This window comes from Vicia villosa, unplaced genomic scaffold, assembly GCF_029867415.1.
Source record: "Vicia villosa cultivar HV-30 ecotype Madison, WI unplaced genomic scaffold, Vvil1.0 ctg.000844F_1_1, whole genome shotgun sequence".
Lineage (NCBI taxonomy): Eukaryota > Viridiplantae > Streptophyta > Magnoliopsida > Fabales > Fabaceae > Vicia > Vicia villosa.
In genome coordinates, this window is record NW_026705374.1 from 428,320 (window position 1) to 440,150 (window position 11,831).

The window sequence follows — 11,831 nt, forward strand, 5'->3', positions numbered from 1 at the left end:
AATTCTCATTAACAGGACTTTTTTTTTTTCCAAATCCGACCCTTCCATGGGATTAGGGTTTCAGGAGGTCTCGATTGCAAGTTCTTTTCCAATATGGTATGTTTCAAGTTCCAACCAATGTTTTGTTGTGTTATGAATCTTGGTACAAAGACTCTTTAGTTTGGCTGAACCGGCTTTTGGTTTCTGTTTGGTTTTGTTTTCTGCAGAAACTTTTTGTGGTGGTTATGTGGATTGGTTAACAGAATTTTGTGGGAAGTGGCGGTTCGAGTCGGTGATGCAGCCTGTTATAACAAGCTAAAGGTGCATAAACTCTTAATTTTTCTCTCTTATCTTCTGAACTGATGCAGAGTTATTGTATGGCTTGAATGGTAATGTAAACTATTTTGAATGTTGATTTGAATGTAAATATGGTTGATTGAATTCTGGATTGGGTTTCAAGAAGGATATTGAGGTGTTATGGGTGAGTCATTGATGGCAATTTGGTCAAACATACCGTGAATGCAAGTTTGATATCAATGCTTTAGCTATGCTTTTAACTATAAATTATTTTGGAACTGTAATACTGAAAAATTGTTTATTTGTGATTCATTTTTATAAAAATTGAATCTTTGTTTATTTGCTGTTATTGTTGCTGTATTTGTTTTTGCTGGTGTATTTAGGGAAGCAAAATGAGAAGAACTTGCTGAGTTTGAAGGGTTTGTTTTGTGATGGAGTTTCTTATTTTATGTCATTTGAATATTTGGAGGATATGTACAAAAATGAGAATCTACACGGTTTTGTTACTCCTACTGTTATTGAAGAGTGATGTTATTGTTGTGTATTGTGGTTCAGGTTACTTGGTTGGTCTTGGAAGCTACGACATTACTGGTCCTGTTGTTGATGTTAACTTGATGGAATTAGGGTTCAGAATTAACACTGTAATGGCTGTTATTTTTAGGTATACTTTTATTTACACAATTAGTTAATTAATAATTAATATTATATGATTATATAATATCATATATGGTGTATTTTATTTTGATAAACTAGGATGGAGAATTGGACATTAAAAAACTTAGATGCCAAGTAAAGGTGATTGGAACTGTAATTACAGTTGGTGGGGCTATGGTGATGACATTATACAAAGGACAAGTTATCAATATATTGGATTCTCAATATATGGAACCTGTATCAATATTTTGGTGGGTCATATGATGAATTTCTTCATTGTTGATCTCTTCATGCAGATAAGATCGCGAAACTGTTTCCATATTTGTTTGGACAACCTTTCGCTGCTTTGGTGCCGGCTGATTCAATCAATGCGCTTGACGTCTGGAGTGAAGAGTTTGAGGGAAGGATTTGATTCGAGGGGATCGAGAAGTAGCTCTAGTAGGGGCGATTTATGTTTCGTCTTTTCCCCCTACTATGCAGCTGAGTTTCTGTTGTGCGTCAGTTCAGCAGCAAACTTAGGGTTTTGATGTTATGGTTAGGTTTTTATGGTTGATTTGATGATTTTGATTTTGATTTCGTTTTTGTTGTTTCAGGTTTAATGGTGTTGGCTTAAGCGATAGGGGGAAGATTTGCGGCGGTTTGGTAAAAAAAAACTTCACTTTTTATATTTTTAATTTGGGTCTGATTGGTTTGAATTGTTTGGATTAATACTTCAAAATTGATGATTTTATATGTGTTTTATTTGGAGTATGTTTCTTCCTTGATCTTCCTTGATTATCACTAAAAATTAGTTATGTTTTGATATATTTACTGCTCTGTGACTTGTCCTTGAATGTTTGGATGCAAAATCCTAAGTGCTCAGTCATGGTGGATAATTGCTATGGATAACTTGTTGAAAGCATTAAACCTCCCATGATGGTATGTTATGATGTGCTACAGTACGAATTGCTTTATTTCAAGGATGCTCAGTATCACATTTCTACATTCGTTGGTAGGGTGTAGATTTTATGGCGGACAGTTTGATCAAGATTCCTGGTGGAAGTAACCTTTTCTAAGAAGTAACTAATTGATATTTTTTTACAATCAGTATTTGAAGTACATTTTGCATACTGTATTGGTGGTGTAGGTCTGTAAAAAACCAATTGAAGAAGTTTTTAACATTATATCAGTTCATTTGAGCTTGCTAAATTCTATTCTTACATTCATTGAGAATAAACATTAATACTTGCAGGTTACAACTAGCACGTGTGATGATTTGCAGCAAATCACCGGCATAGCAAGACAGGTAAAGCTGAGGAAGACACAACATACGTAGGTTGAGTTGATTAGTGGAGTTGATACGGCTCAACATTTCGTGGAATCTAACAAGGTTGAATGTGGCTCCCATACATAAATGTGTCTTTTATTTTCTTTCTATTCACATTCTTTTGTTGGTAACTGGAATATGTTAACAAAAGTGATACACATGAATCATGCAGGTCGTGGAGAATTTAAATGTTGCCGGAGTGGACCGTGCATATATGTGTGCTGGCCTGTCTCTGACTAAGGTGTTATTTATGGAACTGTTGGATGCTTCTTCTTACTTTCTTTCAATTGAGTTAGTATTTCTAAGGTGTTGTCTATCTTTTGATCTTCATAATCACATGAACCTCCTTCTTTGTTGTATTCGATGATACTCATGTGTACAGAGAAGCACTTCATAACCACATGAATCTCTTAACAACTAAGGCATGTCCAAATTTTGATTCAAAATTTGTATAATCTACTGTGGAAAGTATTTTGTTTAATGTGTTCTCATTTTCTTTTTCTATCATTTGTTTAATGTGTTCTCAATTTATTTTTCTATCATTTTGATGAAATTATTATTGTAGTCGGTGAAACGGGCGAAGAAGCTGAAAAATATGCTTCCACGGGCCTTTTAAGGAGTCTTAGTATTGCTCTAACTAGAGAACTTGCACTTCAGGTAATTGTCAAGGCTTTCTGTTCATTTTCATAGATAATTATCAGTTGCTTGAGTGCTACTATTTAGAATGATATTACGTTCTTGGTTTTGTATTGTTTGCTACTTTTAAGATTCTCTATTATAGTTTGCACTTAATTAGTTTATCTTTTGATGTATACTATTCTGCTTCTGTATTCTAAGCAGGCTCGCAGCTCTACAACTAAGGTAGGGAATGAGGTCTTTATGTTCGTATTTGGTTTTTTAGTCTAATGACTTACAAGTTTTGTATTCTTCTGTTTTATTTAGATATGTTCAAAGTTTTACATGACGAATAGTGAATTTCAGAGTTTTATTTGGATACTTGGCTCAACTATTTAGTGTGTGTGGAGTGTCTTAGTATTTAAGTAGTCTGATAGGGCTTGATATAAATTCCTTGATAGAAGCCACCATAAAGGTTGCTTGATCAGATATCCTTAAGACTACATCGAACACCTCTTGACATTGGGTGTTGTCACCATCAAAATCACCAGGATCATCTCCCACTCATATTGACGAAGAATAATTGTACTTGTAAGAATATAGATAAAAAATTGCGAGGTATGTTCTATAGCTTAGAAAAATTTATTATCTATAAACATGTTTAATTATTTAATTTATTGCACTAGATTTGAACATAAAATGTTAAAGATTTCACATGGTAGAGTAATGGTAGATAAAAGGTCTAAAATATGTGGAGTACATATTTGAGAAACTTCCTGTCTTATTGCTTATTTATCATTAACTAGTGAATTCTTTCATAATAACAATAAACTATGAGATTTGAGATCAATGCTGGTAGATGTTAAATGATTCTTTCAAACACTCTAAAATGACCATTAACATTAATATGTGGACATTTTTGGATGATGGTGGATTGATACGCAGTTTTAGAAACTTTTTTAATATATAAAATATAAGGACTACGTTGTTACATTAGGAGTCTGGAGATAATGTTCCTTCCTTTTGCCGATAGCTTCACTGTTCGATCAAAGATGTTGTAATTTATCTCTTAATTTTTGCAAAGTGGAAACAAATACGTTCGAAAAGATTTGAGATATATGACTCGACTCTCGAGACATTCTGGTAGGTTCCTTAATTCATACGTTCAAAGCTAAAGCAGATACTGTCTATGTGAATGTGAATTTAGAAAAGAATGGAAAGCATGACCTGTCATCGTAGACACGTAAGGTAAAGGTGTTGTGTGTCAAGCGTGACGATTTAGAACCTTCTCAAATAACTCTCAACTTATGTTCTAATTTTATAAATTGAGTTTATAATTAAAAAATACAATTTAAAGGGATGTGTTGATGTGCATAAGGTATATCCTTATGCACGGTGCATAAATACTTAAATATTGTTTATATTACTTAAACTATTATATTTATTACTCAAAATAATATACAGATTATCTAAAATAGTATAAATATTACTCAGAACAATTAATATATTACTCATAATTGTGTAAATATTACTCAGAATAGTGTACTCATTACTCACAATTAATAATTACTCATAATTAATAGATGTGTACAAATAATACATATACTATTCATGGATTATGATATTATTACTCGTTTCTAACTAAAATGTTACTCTGAACACTTTAAATATTACTCGTACGAGACTTATGCACCGTGCATAAGGATATATCCTTATGCACATCTACCAAACCCCAATTTAACTATATAGTCTACAACTATTAACTTTCAACTATCCTATCTACTATTCTACTATCTACTATCTAACATATACTAAGAGATTGACCAAACTCCCTAAATTGTTCTTCCCTCAAAAATAATTTATCTACTATCTAACATATACTAAGAGATTGACCAAACTCCCTAAATTGTCCTTCCCTAAAAAATAATTTACACTACAAATTAGACATGTTAGTAACTTACAAAATAACCCTTCACTTTTTTATCTTTTGCACCAAGTGTTATACTTTCATTGGTCCACACACTTTCTACAACATAATACACTACCTCATTCTCTCTCTATATATAAATTTTCTCTCTTTATAAAGTAACATTTTAATTGAAAATATAATATATTTTGATCTTACCGAGCAAATCAGATGGCCAGCAACAATGAAGGCTTGAAATCCGGAATGGTTGAGAGGGGAAAAAAGGGTTGTACCTGCAAGGCACTCCGATGCCAAAGTAAGTATATGTTCCACAAGGTACAACAAAGTGAGAGAATTTTTGGGGTAAGAAAAGATTCCCTTGCCCTCTGTGGTTAGAGGGCTATTTATAGGGTCTCTGTCATACCCCAAAATTTGCCCATACTATTTCTCTTGTACAAATGCAAATCAAAGTTCAAAGCTTCATAGACACTTTCTCCTATACAAAGGCTCTGAACTAGGGTTGGGTTCATTCAAAGGAAAATCAGTAAATCAATGGCTCCAAGGCATCTCATATGGCTCAACATATCCTACATCATCTCCATGACAAGTATGAAGTCTCATCTCAAAAGATTGGGCACTCAATTGTTCAGAAAGTCAACAATCGACTGGGAGGACCTAAAAGTCAACTGTGGTCAAAGAAAAGTCAAAACTCTTGATTTTTTGTCAAGATCCTCATATTAAAGTATCATTCACCATTTGATCAAGAATTGATCATGGTTCATCAAGGAAAGATCAAAAATCAACAAATCAAAAAGTTTCTAAATTAGGGTTTTGTATAGGAAAAGTCAACTGAACTTTGACCAGCCATAACTCTCACATGGAACATCCAAAATTTTCCATCCAAAGCTCACTTTGAAGGAAATTTGATTCTCTACAAAATAGTGTCTCACAGGCCTACCACACATGATCCAAGCTGAGTTATTCTAATTTCTTTTAATTTTAATTCTATAAATACTTTTATTTTATTTTCTTATTTTCTTCTTTGTTACAATTATGATTATTTTTGTTTTTATTTTATCTTAGTAAATTAGTTTGTATATATAATAATTTCATACTTATTTATTTTTTATCGAAAATTCGATTTTTTCGTAATAATTATTTATTTGAAATTCAATTTTATTTTCATACGTACTTCCAATCAATTAAATAATTAGGATTTTCATCCAAAAATTATTTAATTGTTATTTTTAATCGAACTTACATTTTTCTTAACCTCAAATGTTTATTTAAATTAGTATTTCTTCATACCTTATGGTTTTAACCCCGGTTGGTCCCGGTAAACCGGGGTTGTAGATCAGTTAATGCACTAATATTTCTCTTCTTCATGTCTAATTGTCAGGATTAACCAAAGGTCCTCCGACTACGCGCCCTGGCAATCGAAAAGCTAAGTCCTAATCCATTTTTTATTTAAATAATGTTTTACTTTTAATTTTTGCTTTTCATCAAATTAGGGTTAACCTCGAAATTCAATGACTTTTTTTGCACTCACTTCTTCTTTTTGTCTGCCTTTGCTCTGCCAATTTTTCAGGGTTAACCTCAAGGCTACTCCCGACTACCAACCATGTCAGATCAAATCAATAGCTAAGTGCTCTTTTTTATTCTAAATACTTGTTTATTTGATCTTATTTTATTTATTAAATTAGGGTTAACCCTAATTGACATTTGAACTGATAATGCACTCACCCTATTTTTGTTTCCTTTTCCAATTTTCAGGGTTTGCCAATTGCCAAAGCTACGAACATTGGTAACCCTAAACCCTAATCTCAATTATTACTTGTGTTAAACCTTTTGTTTTAATTATATCCCGCTGGTTTCAATTCCCCTCTCCTCCGCTGGTTACAATTTCCCTTCCCCATTATTATTGTTTATATTATTGTGTGGTTAGTAATCTTAGGGAGTGCAAGCCTTAAATCAATGTAGATAATTAATTATAAGATAATTTTCTGAATATAATCACATGATTGTTGCACACACGCACGCTTTTGGGATAACCTCTTTGCTGCCTGTTGCCTGTTGCCTTGTGTTTTTTGCAGAATAGCCAGTCCCTCGAATATGAGGATACCTCAGCCATGTTGCCTTGATTAAAGATCATGGTCCCTAATGATGCTGCCTTCGATAAGCATGATCTTGACCCTCAGAAGTTGCCTACGAAAAGGCTGAGGTATTCTCTGGCTGCCTACGAAAAAAGGCTATTCTGATCCTTCCCCTTAGACTACCTGCCTCTCTATGGCATGGGTCAGTCTTATGGCGAACGATAATGCGATGACCCTTCAACCTCCAAACGAAAGGCTTCCTGCCCTCTCATGGCAAGGATAGACCCTTTCACCCTGAAAGGCTAAAAGAACTCTTTTTTCAAATTATAAGGTAATTGCCCCTAATTGCCTTGCTCTGGCTAAAATGTCTTTTATCAACTTTCTCTTAAACAAACACTCTCAAGGCTACGCTCATTTACGAGGTAAAGTCCTTGTTTCTTCATCTTCTATACATTTCTAAACTTTTGGTTTCAAAACGAGCAAAGCAATTAAGAGCCCATGGAAAACCATGGATGCAAAGGGTGTCTTACACCTTCCCTTTGCATAATTACCCCCCGAACCCTATTTTATTTAAAAGGTTTTTCCTGTTTCTTTTAGCCTTTCTAACTTGTTTGGATAAAATAAAAGTCGGTGGCGACTCTTGCTTAACCGCGACATTTCGATTATAAAAGTCAGTTCACCGTATTACAGAACTGGCGACTCTGCTGGGGATAAAATTCGATAAAAGAGGGGTTACCTTAAAAGTTTAGGATTCACTTTAATTGTTTTCTATTGTTTGTTTTGCTTGTTTTAATTGTCAAGGCTGTTTTGGGAATTCTGCTGTGTGAAAGGTCCTACACCCGGATCTAGTGTACCTTAAGTATGTGGCATGAGACCAGGGAAGCTGTACGACATGTATCGTTATGGTTGAACTGGTGGCCACCGTTAGTGCGACGCTTTGGTTTGTCCTGATGGCCCTTGAATCGGATCGAGGAGACATTTGGCTACCGCGTTGTGTCATGAGCACTAATTCGCCTTTAGAACCTTAGTTGAACTTGACTTTGGCTTATAAGAAGTAGCGAGATGGATGGCTTCGGATTCCTGACTGAAGCCGGTTGATACTCGATGCTACACTCATTGAGATTGGACTCAAGGGATGCTTTTGGCTGGCCGATTGAGTGCTATGTTGAGACAATGCCCACGAGAAAGATCAGGGATATGAGCACCATAGAACCTGGTTACTCTTTAGGACAGGTTGAACCAACTAAACGAAAGGAAGAAGGGTATATACCTATGAACTTCATGCAAGCCTAACCATAAGGCAAAATTGTGTGACTTGTGTGACTTGCGTGACTTGTTGGTGTTTGCTGCTAACCTTCGTTTCCTTGCAGGTTTTGTTAAAAGGACTTGTTTGTCCTTACTACCCCATACTATGCCTAATAAACTGCATTCGCATAACATCATGACATCATGAAATCATAAGCATAACATGATTTAACTAACCCTTTCAAGGATCTTAGGAATTTATGGCGCATAATTTCAGGTGCCCTTATCAAAGGTTGATTTCTTAATCAAGGGGCAAGAGGGTTTATTTTTCTCTAGCCGCATACCTTCCAATTCAAAGACACAGTACCTAATCAAGGGGCAAGAGGGTTTATTTTTCTCTAGCCGCATACCTTCCAATTCAAAGACACAGTACCTAATCAAGGGGCAATAGGATTTATTTTCCTCTAGCTATGTGCTTTCAAATTCAGAAGTATCCCGAATCAGAGGCGATGACCCACTCGATATGGTGAGCTTGATTCTCAAAGAAAGACGTTCAAAGACAAAAATCAGATTTCTTCAGACAAAAACGCGACCAAATCACTTTCTAATGTTGCTATCTAAATTCCTAAAGATCCTTGAAAAACATTGCACCTGCACTCATAACATCACATCACAGGTTTCTACCACAGGTTTCTCACCTCCTCGCTGTTTATTTCAGCATCATGAATCTCGAGCAATCAGTCAAAAATCTTCAGGCTCAGAATAACCAGTTCCAGAAAATAATCTTTCACTTGGCCAAGGGGCAAGAAGAATTAAAGGCACTTCTGGCCGAGAAGGAGAAAGACCAACAAAGGGAGCGAGGTGTGCAAGATAAATGGAAATCCAAACCTAAGCGGTCATTCACTCCGTTACCCATGCCGCTGTCTCACGCTCTACAACAACTGCTCAATCAGAACTTGATAGCTCTATTGCCTCCATATTCATTTCCTACTAATCCCGCTCCTGGGTATAAGTATCATGCGAGATGTGCTTATCATTCGAATAGTCCTGGTCATGATACAGAGGATTGTGGACCGTTGAAACACAAGATCCAAGACCTCATTGATGACAAGATCATTGACTTCAACTCACCTGAGGAACCTCATATGGCTAATGCTGGGTACAATCGGAAAGGTCGCAATGAACCCAACCAATCTGTGGGGACAATTCTGATCACTACACCAGTTCCACAACAAAGACGCAAGTCAGATGCACCTAAGCGTCAGTTCACAAAGATCAACATGTCACTAGCTCAGGTGTTACAACATTTGTTGAAAGCAAACCTGATTTTAGTGAGGGATCCTCCCGTGAAGCCCAACACCTCCGCTCCTAGCTATAAACCCAATGCGAGGTGCGCCTATCATTCCAATAGTCCTGGACATGATACAAATGATTGTTGGCCATTGAAGAACAAGATTCAAGACATGATCGATGCTGGTGAAATTGAATTCTATCGTCCCAAGACTCCTGTGGTGATCACTACTCCTATGCCTAATCACGACAAGATTGATTAACGTTTAGAAGGATGAACTTTTTAAGATCATTAGCTTTACTTTCATTTGCAATTTCTATTCTGTTTGTTTAAACATTCGAATCATGATAGACATTATCTGTTTTAATAATTATCATCAGTGCGTTGCATATGTTTGTCTTGAATACATTATTTCGCTATCACTCATTTTAAATTGCGTATTTACTTTGCATATGTTTTGTGTTTATTCCACTCCTGCTAAGCTGTAAGCCTTTTGAGGGAGGATGACGAAAACGATACCGCAACCTCATACAGTATGCTTTTGAACAGACTACGTTGACGATGTACAGGCATTGTTTCAATTCCTAAACAGTGGAGATATAAGGATGATAATCCCTCGTCAACCCCTTTTGAGCCTAAGAAGTAGAAGTTTCTTTCTTGTATTAATTTAAACCCTTGATCATAACCTGGGGCAGGGTAGTTCTCAGTTAATTTGGCTGTGCATTCTATTTTAAGAGGATCATTCAGTACACCTTTCAACAAAGGTTTTAATCACAAGCGTTCATCCGCACACATCAAAGAAGTGTTGGAGATGTCAAATCAAAAGCCAATGATGGTTCATCAATCATTAAGCAAGGCAGTCAATATCTTTCAAAAAAAGAGAAAAAATGGAAAAAACATACATACAAAGAAAAGCCTGCTAAGTCAAAAATCAAAAAGAAGACTTAGGCAAAAATCAAGGCGTCCCGCTGACTGTTAACTCAAAAGAGACAGTTCAGGCAAAAGTTAGGGATATCAAAAAGATGGAAAAAAAGAAGTCAATAAATTCTTGAACAACTCAAAGTTGTGACTACCAAAAGGAAGAAGTGACTGCCATCTCAAAAGTTCTCTCTGCTTGTGAACCATCATCATTATCAAAGGTGCAAATCCAAAAGTCTCTTGGAACCTGAATGCATAAGTCGAATCAACTGAGCTTAGGATTGAAGATCATCACGAAAAGGGGTGGGTACAATCAAATTTTGAGCCTTTATCCTTTGTTTCTTAAACCGTGAACCAAGCCACGTTACAACCCTTGAAAGTCCTAATTGAAGCATGGTTAGTTCGAAAGCATACTGTCACCAAAAAGGTATCCCGACTCCTTAAGGTTTACTACAAATGTTAAGTTGATATCCTATTTTTTTACAAACATCATGTTTTTATAAATATCATGATTTTACATCTCCAGTTTTAATGTTTTTCAAAAACTCAAGACAGACGTATGCGTTGCATCTCATGAATTCCTTATTAAACATATTCTGCTACATAATTTCAAAATGTTAGCATCAGAATAAACTTGCACAGGGTATGGCTAATGACTGAAAGTTATCCCGACAAACAAAATTACTCCAAGAAGCCATGTCTCTTACGTATACAAGGGGTATGACATGTTTTGTCCAGTCAATCTGGGGCAATCAAATCAAGATTCCGAGAATCTCTCATGGATGCTCGAACAATCAGGGACATGCATCCAAGTATATCTAAAGCTACTTCCCAATCAATGTGAGATATTGTCATGAGCCTATGATTACTGGGGGCATATCGCCCATAGTGAACATCTCATAAAGTCCTCGCGAGGCACATCTTTTCAAAGTTCCTGCTAACTGGGGCAAATCTATGCAAGTCCAGTTCAACATCTTGATCAATACTCAGTGGCGTGTCCTGAAATAAGTAGTAAGTTACTATGATACTGGGGGCAACTTCCAAGACACCCACATCTCCCCACAGAGCCAGGTTCGTAAGATCATATCCCCACAGAGTAATCATTAAGAAGATATCTTCAAACATACTCGTCTTGACAAAGATATGGTTCCCCAACAGAGATTACATCGTCAACACTACCGGTCATCCAACATGTTGCTTTTCTCCAACATGGTTTGTTAATATCTCTAAATCAGGGTACATCAAACTATGGATCATCCCCAAGCTGAAACCATAAATCCCCAGTTAAGCATCTTCAAGACAAGATCGGACAATAAAACCACAAGGATACAGAGATTTATTTTCTCAATCAAGACAATATAAATCATATTCACATATCACATGTCATAAACATATTCATACAATTGCATACACGTTCATACATAATACATAAAGCATCGCGACAAGTGCATACATAACATGCGAGGTTCTCATTTATTTTGAGAATCCCGTTACATAAACGCATTACATGCATCATGACATGGCATA